Source organism: Lygodium microphyllum, chromosome 23 (genome assembly GCF_053477565.2).
Source record: "Lygodium microphyllum isolate KBCC chromosome 23, Lygodium_microphyllum_v1.1.10, whole genome shotgun sequence".
Taxonomy (NCBI): domain Eukaryota; kingdom Viridiplantae; phylum Streptophyta; class Polypodiopsida; order Schizaeales; family Lygodiaceae; genus Lygodium; species Lygodium microphyllum.
The window spans coordinates 4,006,118-4,025,991 of record NC_141157.1 but is presented as its reverse complement, the minus strand read 5'-3'; the positions used below and the strand labels follow the sequence as shown (position 1 = coordinate 4,025,991).

General features: G+C 41.5%; 1 protein-coding gene across 2 annotated transcripts in view; it reads right to left on the bottom strand.

Moving 5' to 3' along the window:
* Positions 1-19,874, bottom strand: part of LOC148015820 (methionine aminopeptidase 1A-like) — a 185,330-nt gene that overhangs the window by 117,172 nt on the left and 48,284 nt on the right. The gene's annotated exons all lie outside the window — the stretch shown is intronic.

Genomic DNA, 19,874 nt, shown 5'->3' with positions numbered 1-19,874 from the left:
CTGGGACTCTACCAGCTGTATTCTTAATTCTCATGGTGGATTATTGTTCACATGCTCCTTTGTTTGCACTTGGAATGCATTGTCTCATGCATCCTTCTGCTGCATATTGCGTCTGGAAAAAAAATCTGTATCCATTTTATCAATTTGCATAATTAGCTATCTATTGAATTTGTTTCTTTGGTGTTTGCTGGAAATTTAGAAAAGACATTAGAGATGGCCATTGATGGGTAGTCACAAGTTATGGTGGACCCACACAGTGGATTAGAAGAAAAATACTACATACTTCCACATATATGACCTAATTGGGCACATGTGAGTGGAACTGTGAAGGATCCAACACTGTTTTTGTAACATACTTGGTGTTAAGCTAAGCAATTCAACAAGGTGAATTGCCAATTAGACCTTAATTAGCTCTTCAAAACAGCCCGAAAACTCAAAAGCACTATCCATAAGAAAACACCCAAACTTTGGAAGGATCCACATATAAATAGGAGACTGCCAAACCATTTGCTCCAACCCTTGTTTTGCAAGTTCATCTATTGTCGGTGCCTTGTTCCATTACTGTCCATACCCCTCCTGGAGGATATCTCCATTCGTGCCTGAACCTAATTGTATCCGAAGAATCCATCCAGGAAGCTATGAGCCTCCTTCTCGGCAACTCTCTCAATCATGTAATTTGTATAGGGCATCAAATAATGGTCGCATTTGGTTGTGGCATTATTCCTTCTTATAGCTGATATATACTCAATTTTGCCATTCTTTTTGAGTGCCATAGCAATGGGTGATACCCGTTCAGTATGTTCAATCTCATAAATGCATCCTACTTGAATCTGCAATTTGTCCAATTCCTCCTTCACATGCTAAGCATAGTGAGGATTCATGGGATAGGGCCTCTACTTGACAGATTTAGTGTCCGACTACATGGAAATAGAGAAAAATAATCTGACTAGCCTGTAATTAAATTGGCTAGGCAGCTTCCATTCGCAAGTATCTCTACACCATCGTTGACCATCAGATTGGCATTAGGTACCATTAAACACCACTTCTCTAATGTCACCAATTAACATTTGTGGCCAAATGAATAACCTAGGCCAACAACTTGCACTAGATACCACCAAGTACCTATGCAACATGACTTATAGCAACTTTTGCCTTTGATATCTAGCGCTTTCCTCGCGTCCTGGGCTCGTAAAATTACTCCCCAGTTACACCTCACATGTGTAACATTTACTTAACCATGTGATTAAAAGTTAATCCACATATTAAGTGAGGTTTCAAAAATACATGTCCTCATGACACTATCCACAAGAGTTTTCTACCCAAGCACATCCAACCCCTGAGCATTGACCATTTGCTACCATGATTTGCCCACATAGCATATTACCTAGTGAACCTTGTGCCTTTATTCTAGTGCCAAAGCCTACATTTGGGTAGAACTTTAACGTTCCAATGTCTTCTCCTTCGGCACCTTATAGTATCCAAAATCCTATGCCTGTCTTCCCACCCTATCTCTCTTACATGGCATCTCAAAGTTCTCAAACCTCATTTGCATCTATCAAAAATACCTTCACTAATAAGACTTATTTCAATAGGTCTAATTATACTATATGGTCAAATTTGATGAGGAATATTCTAGATTCTCAAAACTTATAGGACCTAATACAAGAGATGGAACCCCAACTAGACCCTCACTAGGCTCCTCCAAAGATTATCCACTCTAGGAAAGCATGGAATGCATCCATCATAGTTGAGTTAATGCAAGGCCTTCCCCATAATTCCACTCACAATTACAACACTCAACCTTGCATTTGAGTGGTGAGAACACTTGACTAACCACTATGCAACTTGACATGGGAGCCGTTGTATAAATCTAGACCATGAATTCAAGAGTTCAAAATTACAAACCAAGATGACATTAAGGTCAAATTAGGGAAATATCGGCAATTACTCACTGAGTTTGGCACTACATGGCTGCCTAAGTTCCCTAATGACTAAGCCACATTGTTCCTGAACAAGGCACCACAAAAATATTTCAATTTTGTTCAACTGATGATCTCACAACCTACTATGCCCACATTTTATGAATATGCCTATCAACTACTACCTTATGCTCAGTTATTCGAACAATTTCATAAAAGTTTAAAATTCTCTCTCACACCTACAAAGAGAACCCTTGTCTCCACTTCTCAAAAGAAGATGACAAAGAGGAGCAAGGATGGCAACACCTAGTGAGTCACAAGGGAACACCTAGTCACAACTCAACTAGGATGGCAAAATGTACCCAAGAAAAACAAGTACAGTCAACACTCTCAAATGGTTGGCCATTTTGATGATGAGCACACTAAAAGCATAAAGGCATAGACCAAAGTAAAAACTCCCTACTCAAACCTCTGCTCCACAATCACAATGTAAATCCCTACAGTGGAGAAAAGGTGGTGACAACCAACAAAATCAAGGACAATGGAGATCTCAAAGTCACGTTGCCACTAGTCAACTATCACAGTTTGCACTGCTCTCAACCCAAAGGCTATGTCAGACCAATCTACCAAGGATTTTGATCCTCAAGCCCGCGTCATCTCTATAGAGACATTAGAGGTTGATGGATTGGTCCACATTCACAAGTTGCCTAGTGATGAAGCAACCGCAGAGGCCCACCTGATACAACCTTGTGGCCGTTCACTACTCACACCTAAGCCCGTTCAATCTACGCATTTTCATCTCCCAAAAACACAAGAGAGTTACATGGGTACAAAATGAATGGTATCCCTATTATGTACACATACAAGGGATGCCTGCCTAGCAATAGACCATTGGACTTTATCCCAACATCACTTGTACTTATATCTCACATATTATGTTGGGATATATAAAGGCCTGGTGACCTCCGTGTATATAGTACACGCACACTGTACATGTGAATGCACCCTTTACGTGCCCTAAGTATAAATACATTTTATTCTTTGTGTACCAACATATTGTTGGTACACTCTTATCGTCTCGAACTCTCACTCTGCTCACACTCTCTCCAGCCGTCACACTCGTACGCTCCTGCTCAATCTCAACCTCTCTCAGCTGTCCTTCCAGTTCCAACAACTGGTATCAGAGCCAAGAATCTGCACACTTCCAAGATTGAGGCGACAACTGCTGGGCTTGCGGCAGCAGGCGTGTAGCAACAGTCAGCAGGCGACTGTAGCAGGGAACTAGTAAACTAGCGTGACGAAGTGCAAGTGATAGCTCTGCAGTGCAACAAGTGACTGGCAGACGGAACCAGCGTTGGCAGACAACTGTGCAGTGCGACGTCACACGTGACGGGGCGCAGAGGTCGCCTGATGGGCGACAGGCAGGCGGCGCCGACAAGCAACGTCAAACGTGACGGGGCAGAATCAACGGACCCCCCCCCCCCAATCATTTCGTAAATCCCAAACTTTTTAAAAACAATCTTTTCTTGAATCCCTCCTCCTTGGCGGAAGTTCACACACCAGAGGCAGTTTCAAAATCTGTGCAAATCTAGCTACAGAATTTGGGGCTTTTCCCAGATTTGGCATCATTCATGCCTGTCAATGACTTTTGAGTCAGAAATCGCAGATATTGCGAGCGGTGACCTGAATTAAATTTGGGATTTTGCGAATTTTGTCGAAATTTTGCATTTTTTGGGTAAAATTTCCTCACATTGGATCCCAGAAATTTGGGGCTTTTCATGTATTGGAAAAGCTTTACTCAGCTGGGTCAAATTGAGTGACATTCAAGCAATTTTAGACTTGAAATTTTGGGGATTTGCGTAGAATTTTGGTAAATTTCTGCATCTTTTGCCCGTGCAATGGCTGGTTGATGTATAAACAGCAGAGATTTATTTCTGGTTGAGGAAAAACAGCAGGGTATTTTGCTGGTTCAGCTTGTGCTTCCGCAAATTAGTGCATTTACTCTTATGTTCGTGATAAAATGACTGCAACTTCTTCCAGTTTAGACATCAAGAGTTTCATGGAGATGATGGTCATGGCTTTGACATTTGGAAAGACCGTATGCAAGGCATTTTGTTCCTGAAGGATTGTGAGGATGCTTTGCAAGAAGATAAACCCACACTAATGTCTGATGCAGATTGGGCCGAAGTGAATAAAAAGGTTGTGGCTTACATAAAGATGGGTGTCACTGATGGCATTCTGACAAACATTAAGGGTTTAGACACAGGTTATGCAATATGGGAGAAGCTGAAGACTACTTATGAGATCACCACACCTGTTAATCAGGTGCATTTAATGCGCAAGTTGGTGAATATGCGACTGGATGAGTCAAAGCCTGCAGCTGAGCACTTGAGTGCATTTACAGGGATTCTAAATGAGCTCAAAGATGCAAACTTGGACTTTGATGATAAGTTGAGGGCGATCTCTTTTATCATGACACTGCCGGACTCGTGGGAAACCTTGGTGGTTTCACTCAGCAATAACCCCAATCTCTCATATGATGGGGTAAGGGGTTCTATCTTGAATGAAGAAATTAGACGTATGTCTAGTGGAAAGGGCAGCAACTCAGCTTATAATGTAAGAGGCAGGGCTGAAAAGAAAAATGCATATGCAGGGCAGAGAAACAGGAGCAAGAGCAAAGGAAAGGATAAGAGTGACATTACTTGCTATCATTGTGGTCGGAAGGGCCACAAGAAACTTGATTGCAGGTACTACAAGAAGGAACAAGAGAGAAAGAAGAATGCAGGAGATAAAAAGAAGAAGAAAGAAAAGACAGATGCATTGGAGACATCCAAAGGCAAAGAAAAGGCCAATGTGGCCTCTAGTGTGGCCATAGAGGAGCTTTCAGATACAAAGGCTGATGTATTATGTGCAGTTGATTATGATGCCCTTGTATGTTACATGCAGGATATGCAGATTACCAAGGCTGATGTGATTGATGCACTCTTGTCAATTGATGATGGTGTCACTCAGACTTGGATTGTAGACTCTGGTGCCTCTTTCCATGTAACTCCTTGCTTGGACTGTTTTGCTATGTTTAATGCAGGCAGTTATGGAAAGGTGTACCTTGGAAATAACCATGCTTGCAAGATTGATGGGATTGGCATAGTACACTTGTCTTTAGACAATGGTCAAGAGCTTGTGTTGAAAGATGTCAGATAAGTGCCTGGCATTAAAAAGAGTCTACTATCTGTAGGTTAGCTTGACTTGCATGGCTACACCACACTGTTTGGTGGTGGTTTGTGGAAAGTAAAAAAGGGTTCCATGTTGATTGCAAAAGGAACCAAGAAGGGCACATTGTATTCTTTGCATTGTAAAGCCTTAAATGGCAAGTTTCTTGCAGTTGCTGAAATTTGCAGCCACTTGGAGTTATGGCATAAGAGATTAGGCCATATGAGCCAAAAAGGACTTGATGTTTTTACCTCTCTGAAGAGGGTTGATGGAAAAGGCTTTAAACTTAATTTTTGTAATGAGTGTCAGTTTGGAAAGCAAATAAAAAATTCATTTTACTCTGGTGTCTCTCGTAAGTCCAATGTCTTGGACTTAGTGCATTCTAATGTATGTAGTATGCCCATGAAATCATTGGGTGGTTCTGCATATTGTCTCCTTTATTGATGATTGTCCCAAGAAGATTTGGGTGTACTTGCTGAAAAAGAAAAGTGAAGTCCTTGAAGTTTTTAAAACTTATCATGCATTTGTGACCACTCAGATAGATAGAAAGCTGAAATGCTTGAGAACTGATAATGGGGGTGAGTTCACATCGACTGAATTCAAGTCATTTTGTGACTTACATGGTATTAAGAGGGAGCTTACAGCCCCTTACAGTCCTTCTTCAAATGGGGTGGCTGAAAGATATAATAGGACTTTATGTGAAAGAGTGCGGTGCATGCTGTTCACTGCCAATCTCCCTCCTGCATTTTGGAAAGAGGCACTCAAAACCGCAGTTCACATTTGCAACCGCTCTCCAACTAGGTCCTTAAATAATGGCATCCTGAGGAGGTTTGGTCTGGAAAATCGGCCTCATATGACCATTTATGTATATTTGGTTGTGATGCTTTTGTACATGTTAGGGATGAGCTGAGGAACAAACTTGACCCAAAATCCACCAAAGGCATTTTCATGGGCTATGGTGATGAGGGTGAATTTGGCTACAGAGTATGGTTACCTCAGTCCAAGAAAATTATTCGCAGTCATGATATTGTGTTTAATGAGGCAAAATTGCTGAAAGGCTCTTTAGCCTCTAATGAAGATCTAAAAAATGTGAAATTTCAGAGTTTGCAGCCACCCATAACTTCAGAAAATAAGCCTCAAGGTGTTGTACCACAGGCTGAAATTGATGATCAGCCGGTTACTTTTAAGCCAGATGATGATGGACAGCAAATAGAAGCACAAGGAGGTCATGGACAGCAAGATAGGCTTGCTGATTATGAAAATGCAGGTGCTGGAAATGAAAATGAAGATGTTGTACAGCATGAACAGCATGCTGAAAATGGTTTACAGCAACAAATGAATGTTGAAAATAATATGCCTCCTGATGTAGACCCAATTCTTGAAAATGTTGATCATTGCGTACGCAGGTCTACACGCATAAGAAGGCAACCACATAGGTTTGACCCCTCCTTGCATTATGTGATGCTTACAGATGAGGGTGAGCCTCTTACATACAAAGAGGCCAAGTCATGTGAGTTCAGCAGTAAGTGGGAGCTAGCTATGTAGGAAGAGATTAAATCTCTATATGCAAATGATACTTGGGATCTTGTGTCATTACCAAAGGGAAGGAAGCCACTTCCAAACAAATGGGTGTACAAAGTCAAGAGAGTTGATGGGAAACCCAAGTACAAGGCAAGGCTAGTTGCCAAAGGTTATGTACAAAAGGAAGGGATTGACTTCTAAGAGGTCTTCTCACCTGTTGTGAAGATGACCACTTTACGTGTTCTTTTTACTCTTACTACTGTTTTGGATTTAGAGCTGTATCAAATGGATATAAAAACAGCTTTCTTACATGGTGATATTGATGAGGAAATCTACATGAAACAGCCCGAGGGCTTTGTAGTTCCTGGAAAAGAGCAGATGGTGTGTAAGCTAAAACACAACCTGTATGGGCTGAAGCAAGCATCACGGCAGTGGTACAAAAAGTTTGATACTTTTATGCTATTTCATGAGTTTACACGCAGCCATGCAGATCATTGCTTGTACATGAAAAAGGATACAGATGGCAGCCCCATAATACTTGTTTTATATGTGGATGATATGTTACTAGCTAGGAAAAGAAAGACTAGCTTGGATGCTCTCAAAAATCAATTGAAATCAGCTTTCTCCATGAAAGATTTGGGGAATGCAGAGCATATTTTGGGCATGAGGATTCGTAGAGATAGAATGCAGAAATTGCTGTTTTTATCTCAAGAAAAGAACATTGGAAAGGTACTGGACAGATTTAACATGGCTGAAGCTAAGCCTTTTGGGGTACCCTTACCTCCTTATCTCAAGCTTAGCAAAGCCAACAGCCCGAAAGATGACGTGGAAGCAAATGCTATGAAGGGAGTTCCTTATGCATCAGCTTGTGGCTCTCTTATGTATGCTATGGTTGCTACTCGTCCAGACATTGCTCATGCAGTAGGAGTTGTTAGCAGGTTTATGTCAAATCCTGGCAAAGCACATTGGGAGGCTGTCAAGTGTATTCTTCGATACCTTAAGGGTACACAAAGAAAAAGTATTTGCTATGGGCAGGGTGCACTTAGTTTGCAGGGTTATTGTGATGCAGACATGGCAGGTGACTTGGACACTTGTAGGTCCACCAACGGGTATGTCTTTATACTTGTTGATCTCAACCTCTCTCAGCTGTGTCCTTCCAGTTCCAACATACTATTCCAATCTATCTTTCAATTTGTGTACGTGCAAGATCTCTCTCTCTCTCTCTCTCTCTCTCTCTCTCTCTCTCTCTCTCTCTCTCATGCTGCTGAACCCAACATCCCATACTATAAAAGATGCTCCTCCTCTCGATCTTTCCACACCAAATCAGCAAGCATTCTCATTTCCCTCTCCTAAGTATCACTCGAGTCTTGGTGGTCAAGCTCTCACTCTCCTCCCCCTACCTTCTTTCTCTTCAAGCATCAGTCTATTAAGCCTCTCCCACCCCCCCCTTCGAGCTTTCAAGTCTCTCTCTCCCCCTCTTCCCTCCAAGCCTCTCCCTCTCTCAAGCCTCTCACTCTCCCTTTCCAAAGCCCCCCTCCTCCCCTCCCTCTCTCTCTCTCTCCAAATCAAACTTCCAAGCCACCATTGCCATCATGACACATGAGAAGCAACCTTCAATTTGCATGCCATCTATGTGGAGAACGACGCAAAGAATTCCGACTGCCACCATTGGACATCCAAGTATTACGGAAAGTGCTACATAACTGGTGTGACCCGACTTCTTCAATGTCCTGAAGGAAGAATATTGCATTGATTGAAGAAGAATGTTGATACAATGATGGTGGATTGATCAGTCTGCACATAGCCCAAAGTGTTAGTGAGGGCAACAGATTAGGCTGATGATGATGGCAGCACCAAGCACAAAGAGTTGTGGAGTATTAGAGTGTGCACCTATATAGGGGAGATTAAAGACCAAAGAGTGTGTGTATCTACCAACTGGGGGGAGTTGACTATAAATAGTCATAAATGTCCAAATCTGGTTGACTTGCACCAATAGCTGCCAAAAAGGTTGGCCATTGAAGAAAAATGCCAAAAAAAATAGAGGTCACCCTGGAAAAATCCCAGATGACAATGACAATGTCTGCTAGATGTAGGCACTAAGGAAAGCAGTAACTAGCCTAGGAATACACACAAGAAGCTGATGAATATAGAAAATGCACCTAAATTGCCAAAACTCTTATGTCTTTGCCAGATTCTAATAAGAGCTCACAACCAGGAGGTGACAAAGTAACATAACTAACATAGGCAAGCTAACACCCCTGGGATGTGATCGTGACCCGAAGTGATGATAGCTCCCAAGCTCGAGGTTGAGCCCGTTTGGCTCTCCGACTAGAAGGTAAAGTCTGATGTCTAGTTTCTTTCATAGTGAGTTTCGCTTGCATCATGTCTTGTGTGTAGATTGGATCTTAGGGGGACATTTCATTGGTATCAAAGCGTCAACCTGCAATTGGACGCAAGATTCGATGACGGGCATAAGCCACTTTCGCTCATGGAATCGTGATGGTTCATATAATGAGAACACATATTTTTGCAAGCCTCACTTAACATGTAGATTAATTTTTAATCACATGTTTATGTAAATGTTGCACATGTGAGGTGCAACTGAGGTTACTACAAATTAATGAGCCCAAGACACAAGGGAATCGAGGGATGTCAAAGGTAAAAGTTGCAATTAGTTATATCCTAGAAATACTAAGGGGTATCTAGTATTAGTTATTAGCCTAAGTCGTTTATTTGGCCAAAAGTGTCAGTTAGTGACACTAGAGATATAGCGTTTAGTGATACTTAACGCTAGTTTGATGGTCAAAAATGGCTTAGGGACACTCGGGAGATGAAGTGACCTAGCCAATTCAATTATTGACTGGTGTGAATATTTTCGTGGACACCAAAATAATTATTATATTAATCTTTAGAAATTTTAGACTGAAAATTAATATAATAATATAGATAACGCTAGAAATTCAGTTTAGAAGGCTATCACTTGGCAAAACTTGCCCATGTAAGTTTGGTAAAGGTAAATTGGGGCTGATGGGAGAAGGAAATCTCGGTTTTGCATTTTGGAGCTATTGGAAAGAGAGATGGGATTGCTACTACCTACTTTTGGGGCCATTTCTTAGCCATTGGAGACCGTTTTGGTGAAGACAATTGCATATTCCTAACCAGGAGAAGCTAGTGATCGCAGCTAATGCACTTTCTCCTATAGATTACAACCTCTCATGCTCCCTTTGTTGTTGGTGAATTCATTTGGGGCTGGAAAACTAGGTCAGCAGCTCAATTTCACTAAATTCTCACAACAAATCTCTGAATTCTCTCTCTCTACAACATTCCCTTTTTCTCCAACCATTTCCCAACCTTACTCCAAGTTTTACAGCAATCCAACCATTAGACTTGGAGATTTCGAATGAATCTCTACTGTAAATAAGATTTAGTAGCGGCTTCAAGAAGCATGCCAGATAATGAAGACTCCAAGTCTAGAATTATTAAAGGTTGAAGATGATTTTCAGCTGAAATCAGATGGAGGACCAGCCAGCCATTAAATTTGGGGCATTTCCACTTTTGTCAAACTGGGTGAAGGCCAATTGATTACCCGAATCAAGGGGCAAATGAGATTAAAGATTTGCTAGTCACCTTGGATAGCAAGGGAAGTTTGGATTGTAGAGTCCATTGGGGGAATCCCATTGTAAATCAACTTCTACTAAATAAAGCTAAAGAAATACCAAAAGGGACACCAGTTTTGGGGCCAACCGAGTGCCCATTTTCCAAAGATTAGTAAGTAAATTTATAAAATGTTTGGTCCTGTAATTAAGTTGTACTCAAGGAATTAATTAGTATGTAAATTTATATTTTCAGTTTTGCAATAAATGTTTGGTGCTGCAATTAAGTTGTATTCAAGGAATTACCACCCATCCACCACTGATCCAAGGCTATTTTCAATTCATACCTAGCAGGTACGCCTTGATCTCATTAAGGGTGGTATGGGACACTGCTAGCAAGAGAGGCATGCACGGGGGGTACGTATTCCAAGTAGTGAGTTCAAAAAATGTATGTTTTTTTTGTACCCATGCTCGAGTTTTGTCATGGAGCGACACTTGTGCACAAGAGTTTTTGGTAGTCCCAATGATTGGAGTCCAAGAAATTGCCACTCTGGGGCTATGGTAGACCGTCATCGGAGACCTATTAAGCATCAGAGTTTTGAAAAACAGTACTTCTTATCATTTTAGCATTTAATGTTACTATTATTACTACTCAAAATATTAGTATAGGATTAAATACTATCATTGTTTTGCATTTAATTTTAGCATTTATTTTAACCTTAACATTAGCCCTAAATGTTACTCAAACATTGTTATCAATGTTGGGAATTGAAGCAAGGAATCGTGGAAAAATAAAAATAATAGTTAGTTGTAAAGAGAGGAAATTGTCAGAAGTGATGCAGCAATGGAAGCATAAACAAGGGCTGAGATAAACTATTGAACACAAGACAAAAGATAAAGGAAACAAAAGAACACTACAAAGGAAGAGAACTCAAAGATGTGCTCGAGAAATGGAATCCATATACCAAACACGAGAATGACACGTACAATAGTAAGTCATTGGCTATGAGGGCATCAGCACTGGCTCCTCTCTTTGATAGGAAAACCACCTGAAGAATGATAATGACTAAATGAGAGGAGAAGGAGCCACTTAATAATTAGGCCCAAAATATGCCAAATATGGCAGCTGGTCGACCAGCAATTAATGTTGGTCCGCCAACAATAAATACTTAAATAATCACTAAAACGACCACTATAAAATACCTATATTACCCAGTAATATGAGGCATAGCCCAAGCTCACACATGAGTTGATTAGATTACTAACACACTCTCTCAGATCATGGGTGATCTGATACAATACAATGAGACAATGATAATCATGTACAACAAAGAACCACTAGAGTAGAACCATGGATACCCAAGAAGTGGGTGACCAAGTCACCACCAAGGTGCCTTGAAGAGAACATGAGATCAATGTCGATCGTACCAGCACTTGAAAATAGAAAGGAGTCATAACAGATCTTAGTGTCTGTCAACAATGTCTCAAAGTAGCATAGAAGACCATCCTATCAAAAATGCCTCTAAACATATGTGACCATGGATTCCATGCCTTTGGCCAAGACTGCCAAAGTGTCTCCTTATGTGAGCTCAAGACTAGGATCCAATCCCGCTCACTATCAAAGAAACGGCTCATCATGAACCTAGATGGCAATTTCAACTCCAAGATTTGAATTTGCCAGACTATGGTCAATGCATCAGGAACGTCCCTCGCTAGAACCTGGGCACCTATATACTTATATAGATGAGGCTTGATTGCTCCATCTCACCACCCTCTCACACTCCCTCTTTGGCACCAGAGAGTTGTGAGGGATGACTGCATCACCTGGACTAGAAAGCAGCAGAGGAAGGGGCAATCAAGCCCTTCCCACAGTCTGAAAAAGTGGATCCCTTCCGCACCGCAAACTTTATCTTGGTCGGAGGATCGGAGTTGTAGTCTGAGGAAGAGAATGACATGTCAAAGGAGTCCACATCCTGTTGCTTCTTCTTCCATGAGGCTACTAACTCCTTGCAGTCCTTCCACAAGTGACCCTTCTCACCACAATGATAACATTGGGCCTTCGACTTCTTCTTCCTATCAACCCTCTTTGAAGGTATGAAGGCCTCACTGAAACCGACATAATGAGATAAAACCTCCCTTGTAAACGGAAAGATGTCTCATGCTTAAGCAGCATCAAGGACATATATGTAAAGCTCACAAGTGTAGAGGATGTTTGCGCCCTCAAAGTATTTGCCACTCCATCTAACTCCGGAGGAAGCTTGTAGAGTACCATACCCACTAGATGTGCCTCTAAAAGGGCAAACTACATGTATCGAATCTCGTCCTGTACCTGTGTAATATGGAGCAAAAATGACTAAATGATGTCCTTGGACTCAAACTTCATCTGTTAAAGCTCTCCATAAAGGGTCACAACACATGTAGGGAAAGGTGCCTCGTACAACATCTTAAGCTTCGACCATATCTCTAGGGATGTCCTATAAGGGATAACCGCCGAGAGAACTTCTTTAGAAATACACCAAAGCAATGCAGAAGGCATCATCCGAATCCCACGTAAGCACAACTTCCTCAAGGTTATCCTAATTAAAAACTTCGGCAAGAGAAAAAGGACGATGAGGCCGAGGAATAGCTCCACATATAATGTACCAAACCTGCTTTTGCACAAACCAAGCTTTCATCACAACACTCCATGCAAGATAGTCACGTCCATGTAACTTATCATGTGTAGAAGTACACGAAGGAGCCATCTAGAGAGGAGAAGAAGAGAAGATAAAGGATAGAGGGTATACAGCCAAACCAACAGCAAAGACTTCAGAAAATGAGAGTTCATATGTAATGTAACCAAAAATCCAATCAAAAACCAAGGCCAATGGCTGCAAAATAAAAGAAAACCAATCAAAAACTACCAAAAACAGCAAAAACCGTCTATACATGCAATCGCCTAGCCAAGGTTAGGGACAGAAAACCAAAAATGCAAGCTGGTAGAGTATCAAATGCAGCAAATTGATGACTGCAGGCTGAAATCTAGGCAGAGGCTGAAAACACATTGCTGGTCTGAAAAACGCAAGCCTGATCAGCAAGGGGAAGAAAAACATGTAATCAACAGAAAAATCACAGCAAGAACCCAAATCCTACACTCTAATACCATGTCAAAAGTGATGCAACAATGGAAGCATAGACAAATGCTGAAATAAACTATTGAGCACAAGACAGAAGAGAAAAAGAACAAAAGAACAAAAGAACACTACAAAGGAAGAGAACTCAGAGATGTGCTCGGGAAATGGAATCCATATACAAAACACGAGAATGAAACGTACAACAAAGAGTCACTAGCTATGTGGACACTGGCATTGGCTCCTCTCTCCAATACGAAGACACCCTGAAGAATGATAATCACTAAATGAGAGGAGGAGGAGCCACTGAATAGATAGGCCCAAAATATGCCAAATATGGCAACTGGTTGGCCAACAATAAATGCCTAAATAATCACTAAAATGGCCAGTATGAAATGCCTAAATTACCCAATAATATCAGGCATAACCCAAACTCACACATGAATTGACTAGACTGCTAACAAAAATGACTGTCATGTTGGGGAGAGATGGAAACATTTCCATAGAGAGACAAAATTACTATGACTGCTGGTATAAGTGAGAAGGAACTATTTTGTTGGTGGAGGTTGTCAATAGAAAGCACGTCCCAATGCAGGAAGGTTGTTGCCTGATACAAATTGTGACTAGCAGAAGGATAAAACAAGTGCCAAGCATAGGACATCAGCCGGACAAGCGATGACATTGGCCGACAAACATGACACAGAATGTCATCTGACAACATGGTTAGGGGCACGACTGGGGTAGAGCCGATTGGCTGGCCAGCTTGGGGCCTCCTCAAAACTTGCCAAGGGGGAGGGAAAGGATCGATTCCGCTCCTAGCAATGATACATGTGGGGCAGGCAGCCTTGATTATATGCATGCCCAATTTTCTACACACTAAATTTCTCTTTTTTTTTAAGAATGAAGCTTGCATCGTAAAGCCTTAAACCTTCTTTCAAATTTCCTATTTGCACTTACTCTCGGCCCAAAGACACCCCTCTACTTGTCCCCTCTACCTGTCCACACCACCCACCACCCACAAAAAAAGGAGCATTTAAAGCAAACTATTTCTCCTTCTCCTACTCCTCTCTCGCATTCGTTAAGCTCCCAAATTATCCTCTATCTCTTTTTCTCCAAAACCTCTCTGTACAAAGTTATGTCTTCTCACAAACTCTCCCTTTGATATGCCCATTCCCACTAAACCTCGGTCCTGAGCACATGGAGGATGCCCATCCCCAAACCCAAGCACATGCACAGGCAGCATCTAAAGCCTTGTCTTTCTTCAAATGAAGCAGAGATTCGTCCCTCGTAGTGATTTTCCAAGGAATGTGATGACACAAACATCAATTCATGGCTAGCCAAATGGACAGCATATTGTGATTTATATCAATTCAATGACACTCAATTAAAAGATATGCTAGGGTTTGCACTGAGGAAATACAGCATGTACGACCAAGACTAAAACATAAAGACTCGCACAGAGACAAGCAAAAATCAAACACTAAACGCACAGACATCCAAGAGACTGCTTCTCCTGTGAAGGTAAACACATACCTAGAAGTGGACTTTCTACAATCCGAATGACCAACATAGTCTGCATCCGTAAAGCCAACAACAGAACCAAGATAATCAGGCTCATAATGCCTTTCATTGCATCCTAATGCTTCTTGCCAGGGTTTACCATGTATCTCATAATGCCTTTCATTGCATCCTAATGCTTCTTGGTTCTGTATCTCATAATGCCTTTCATTGCATCCTAATGCTTCTTGCCAGGGTTTACCATATATCTGCTAACCACTCCCACTGCAAAGGCAATGTCAAGACGTGTACATCAAACTGCCAACAGTTGAAGCATATGGTATCTTGGCCATTTCAGCCTTCTCATCATCAAATGTAGGGTTGTCTTCTCCACTGAGTTTCACATATAGAGGCAATGGAAACCCAATTATTTTCCCCCCCTCCACATTGAAACGCTGCAAAACTTTCGAGATATACTCTTGCTGAGATAGATAAAGCAATCCTTTTGACCTATCTCTGAGTATTCGCATACCAAGAACGTGATTTGCATCACCAAGATCCTTCATGTCAAAGCTGCCATGAAGACTTTGCTTCAGTGAATCCAAAGCATAAGTATCCCTGCCAGCAATCAGCATGTCATCAACATACAGAACCAAGATAATCAGGCTGCCATCTACTGCCTTCTTAGTGTACAAGCAGTGATCCACTTGACTTCTATGGAAACCGTGAGATTGCATAAATGCATCAAACTTATGATACCATTCTCTTGGTGCTTGTTTCAGCCCATACAAACTCCTTTTGAGTTAACATACCATCTTCTCTTTCCCTTGTGCCACAAACCTCTCAAGCTGCTGCACATATATGTTTTCATGGAGATCACCATCTAAGAATGCAGTCTTTACATCCATCTGTATGAGCTCCATATATTTAGTTGCAACCAAGTCTAAAATGATTCTCAATATAGTCATCTTGACTACAGGAGAGAAGATCTCATCAAAGTCAACTCAACGTTCCTACTTGTACCCCTTCGCAACCAATCTTGTTTTGTACTTTGGCGAGGAACCAAAAGTGATCTTCATCTTCTAAACCTATTTACATGGAAGGGTTTTCTGCCCTTTAGGCAACTGCACCAAGTCCCAAGTGCCATTTTTCTCAAGAGTTTTACCTCTAACAACATGGCTTTATACCGTTTCTTGTTTTCCTGTCTATCCATTGCTACCCTGAAGCAAGATGGTTCACCACAGTCTATCAACATGACATAATCAGCCACATTGTTTGCACCAGGAACAAATCTATCAGGTTGTCTAGTAGCCCTAGACGATCTCCTAACCCAATAATCATTGTTTGCTGGCCGTTCCTGCAAATTTCCATTTTCAGCTTGCTGTCTTAGCATTTCAACCTGCAAATCAACATTAACAGCTTGCGTTCTAGCTGTTCCTGTACATCCAATGGCTCATTATTATGGGCAATAGCTGGCTAATCATTTCCAGCATTATTTTTTGCATTTGCAAGTTCATTTACAGCAGGTATTCGCTGTTGTACAGCGGGCACATTTTGTTGTCCAAAATGTATTTCTTCCCAGAATACAACCCTACAAACCTCCTTAGTCTTTTCGGGCTGGTTATGCATGCGATCTTCTTGAAAGATAACATCATTGCTACGTACTACTTTCCTTTTCTCGGGATACCATAATCTATACCCCATTTCACCTTCATCACCATATTCTAGGAAAATACATTTACAGGACTTTGGCTCAAGTTTGCTACGTTTTTTCTTACATATGTGCACAAATGCCTCGCAACCAAACACTTTCAAGTGTGCATACAAAGGTGGATTGCCCGACCACGCTTCTTGGGGAACTCCCCCCCCCCCCTCGCCCCCCCCAAAGACCTATTTGGTGATCGATTAATTAAGTATACAGCTGTTATAACAACCTCTGCCCAAAGACCATGAGGTAAAGCAGCATGAGACATCATCGTACAGACCTTATCCTATATGATCCGATTCATACACTCTGCAACTCCATTTTGGGGTGGATTATGAGGGGCAGTGAGCTTCCTCTTTATCTCTTTGCTGTCACAAAATGCCTAAAAGGCCTTGGACACATATTTCCCACCAATATCAGAGCGAAGACACTTAAGTGTCTTATCAGTCTGATTTTCAACCAATGCCAAGAATTTTTTAAACTCGTCAAGCACTTCGTCCTTGCTATGAATAGGGTGAACCCATACCTTTCGTGTAGCATTATCAAAAAAGGTGACAAAATATTTCTTTCCCCGTAAAGATAACCCTAGCATCTGATATACATCGGAGTGTACTAACCCTAGAGGAGAAGATTTCAGCGAAAGAGAGTTTTTATGAGACGTCTGTGCATGTTTACCATAAACACAATGATCACAATGCTCAAAATCAGCATAACGAAGATAAGACAATTAACCCAAACAAGAAAGCAATTTCATTTCAATTTGACTCATGTGTTCCAACCGGCCATGCCACAAAGAAACACTTGGCTGCTCGGTCACGACAATAATATGATCACTCACACTAGATACATGCAAAGGATACAAGGTATCACTTTTACAACCTCTGGCAATCACTCTAGATCCCTTACAAATCTTCTATTTCCCATCACCAAAGGTGGTATGAAAACCATCATCATCTAGCTACCCTGTGCTAATCAAGCTTTTCTTGAGCTGAGGTATATGTCATACATGCTAAAGTGTGAAAATAGAACCATGCTAAAACTGCAATTGCACACTGCCAATACCTGCAATGTCACATGCATAGTTGTCCCCAAGATGAACAACACCATGTCGACTCCCTGTATAGTCAAAAAACCACTCACAATGAGGGGTGGGTGACATGAAAAAAAAAACCTAAATCTAGAATCCAAGTATGCATATCATCATCCGTATCTGCAAGTAAAGCATGTGTACTAAAGTGTGAAGAGACCAAGAGTATGTCATTCCCACTGTCACTTTCATGAGTGACTATGTTCACCTCTTCAATGTTGACACTGCTCTTCTTAGGCTGACCATCTTTCTTCTCTTCCGTCCTATCATCTGTCTTCTTACCCTTTCCTTTTTCTTTCTTCCATTTGTAACAATCACGTTTAAAGTAACCCTTCTTGCCACAATGATGGCATTCAATATCCTTGCCACGTGATTTATTGCATCCCTTACTATCAAATTTGTCTTTCTCCTGTGTTCTGCCCCAAGTACGAAAAGTACTGGAAGACTTACTGGATGCATTGTTCTGCCGATTCATTTCTTCCATGAGTCGAGCACTCTACATCAGCATACAAAAGAATCGCATTAAAATTGCTCATAGCAGTCTTGAATATATCCCTACTCCCTGGTAAAGTGCAAAGCAAGAACGTAGCCTTAAATTCTTCATCAATCAAGACCTTCAAGGCAACCAGCTGGCTGAAAATGGACTTAAATTCACTCAAGTGAGTAGACATTGCTATACCCTCTTTCATACACAAATCCATAAGCTTTTTTAGCCAATATACTTTGCTTGCGGCACTCTTCAGTGCATACAGTTCTTCCAATCGAGTCCAAATAGCATATGCAGAATCCAAACCTTCAATATTATACAGCAAGGCATCAGAAATCGATAGCTCGATGGTTGAGCATGTTAGCTTGTTTAACTCATCCCAATCGTCCTGCTCCATATCTGCAAGCTTTGCCCCTTTGGTCTTGATCGGCTTTGCCTGCATCTTCTGCAACAAGATATTGTAGCACTATTTTAGCCAAACTGCAAAGTTATGTGCTCCTTCAAGCTTCTTTATATGCATGAGATTACTGCTGTCACTGTTGCCAGCCATGATGTTTAGCTCAAATGTGACCAAAAAATTCAGCAAATGCAAGCCCAATTTGTCACACAAGTGACCAAGGTACAAACAAGTGCCAATCAGCGATAAATCACCACGTAGAAGCAGAAATTTCAGAGCTGAAAATGAATTTTCAATAAATTTTCAGAAGCACCAAACCTTGTGCTACAGCACTCCACAGCTGATTACAGCTGTTCCAAGGACACATACATCACATTACATGAGAAGTCCCAAATTTTAGCTGCAATTTCTGTTGTACATACACCCACGGGTAAAAAACTTGACACACATGGTCAAAAGCCCCAAAATTTTTGTGCTCAAAGCATCAACCTTACATTTGACCTATCTCTGGCATGCATAGAATAGACCAATTTTGCCAAAATAGAGCAAATTCAGCAAAAACCCCAAATTTTTCCAAGTGCTAAATTGCATGGAATTAAATCCACATGTACATAAAATGACCAAATGGCGCACAAATTTGGCCGAAACAGCAAAAGCCCCAAATTGCACGGGACAATCTGCATCAATGTCAAGAAATTGTGTAAATTTCAGCCCAATTCTTGCATGTACATGAAAATCCCCAAATGTCAGAGGCAAAATGTCACAAATTTCTGCAATTTCTGAGACAAATGGTCTTGCTCTGTCTCACAATTCTAAATCCGGGAAAAGCGCCTAATTTCTGGGCCAAGAATGCACAAATCTGAGCTCTGTAATTATGCGCACAAACCCCCCTCAAAAAAGAGGGTAAAAACTGATTTTACGGGGGCCGTCTCTTGACCCGCCGTGCAAGTCGTCGCCCGTCACCAGCCCCTCGCGTGGCTCCTATCAACTGCCCCGTCTATCAGTACCTTGTTGGTCCCACTGTGACACTGCCCAGCGCGCAGCTCTTGTCGACTGCCCCATCGAACTTCCTGCCTAGGCTATGGCCTCTCAGCCAACTATATGCTACCTGCCAACGTTCCCGTTGTCCGTCTGACTTCGTCCGACAATTAACCCTCCCGTCGACTATCAATCTCCTACCCATCAAGGGCTCGCCTATCACTTTCTGTTGGTCACGCCTGCTGAAACCAGCCTTCCTTCTTGGAATGGGTGGTGATAACCTGATTTAAGAGTTAATGACAGCAATAAATAAATGCACATAAAATAAAATACACACTTTACCATAACATTCTTGAACAGTAGACACCCT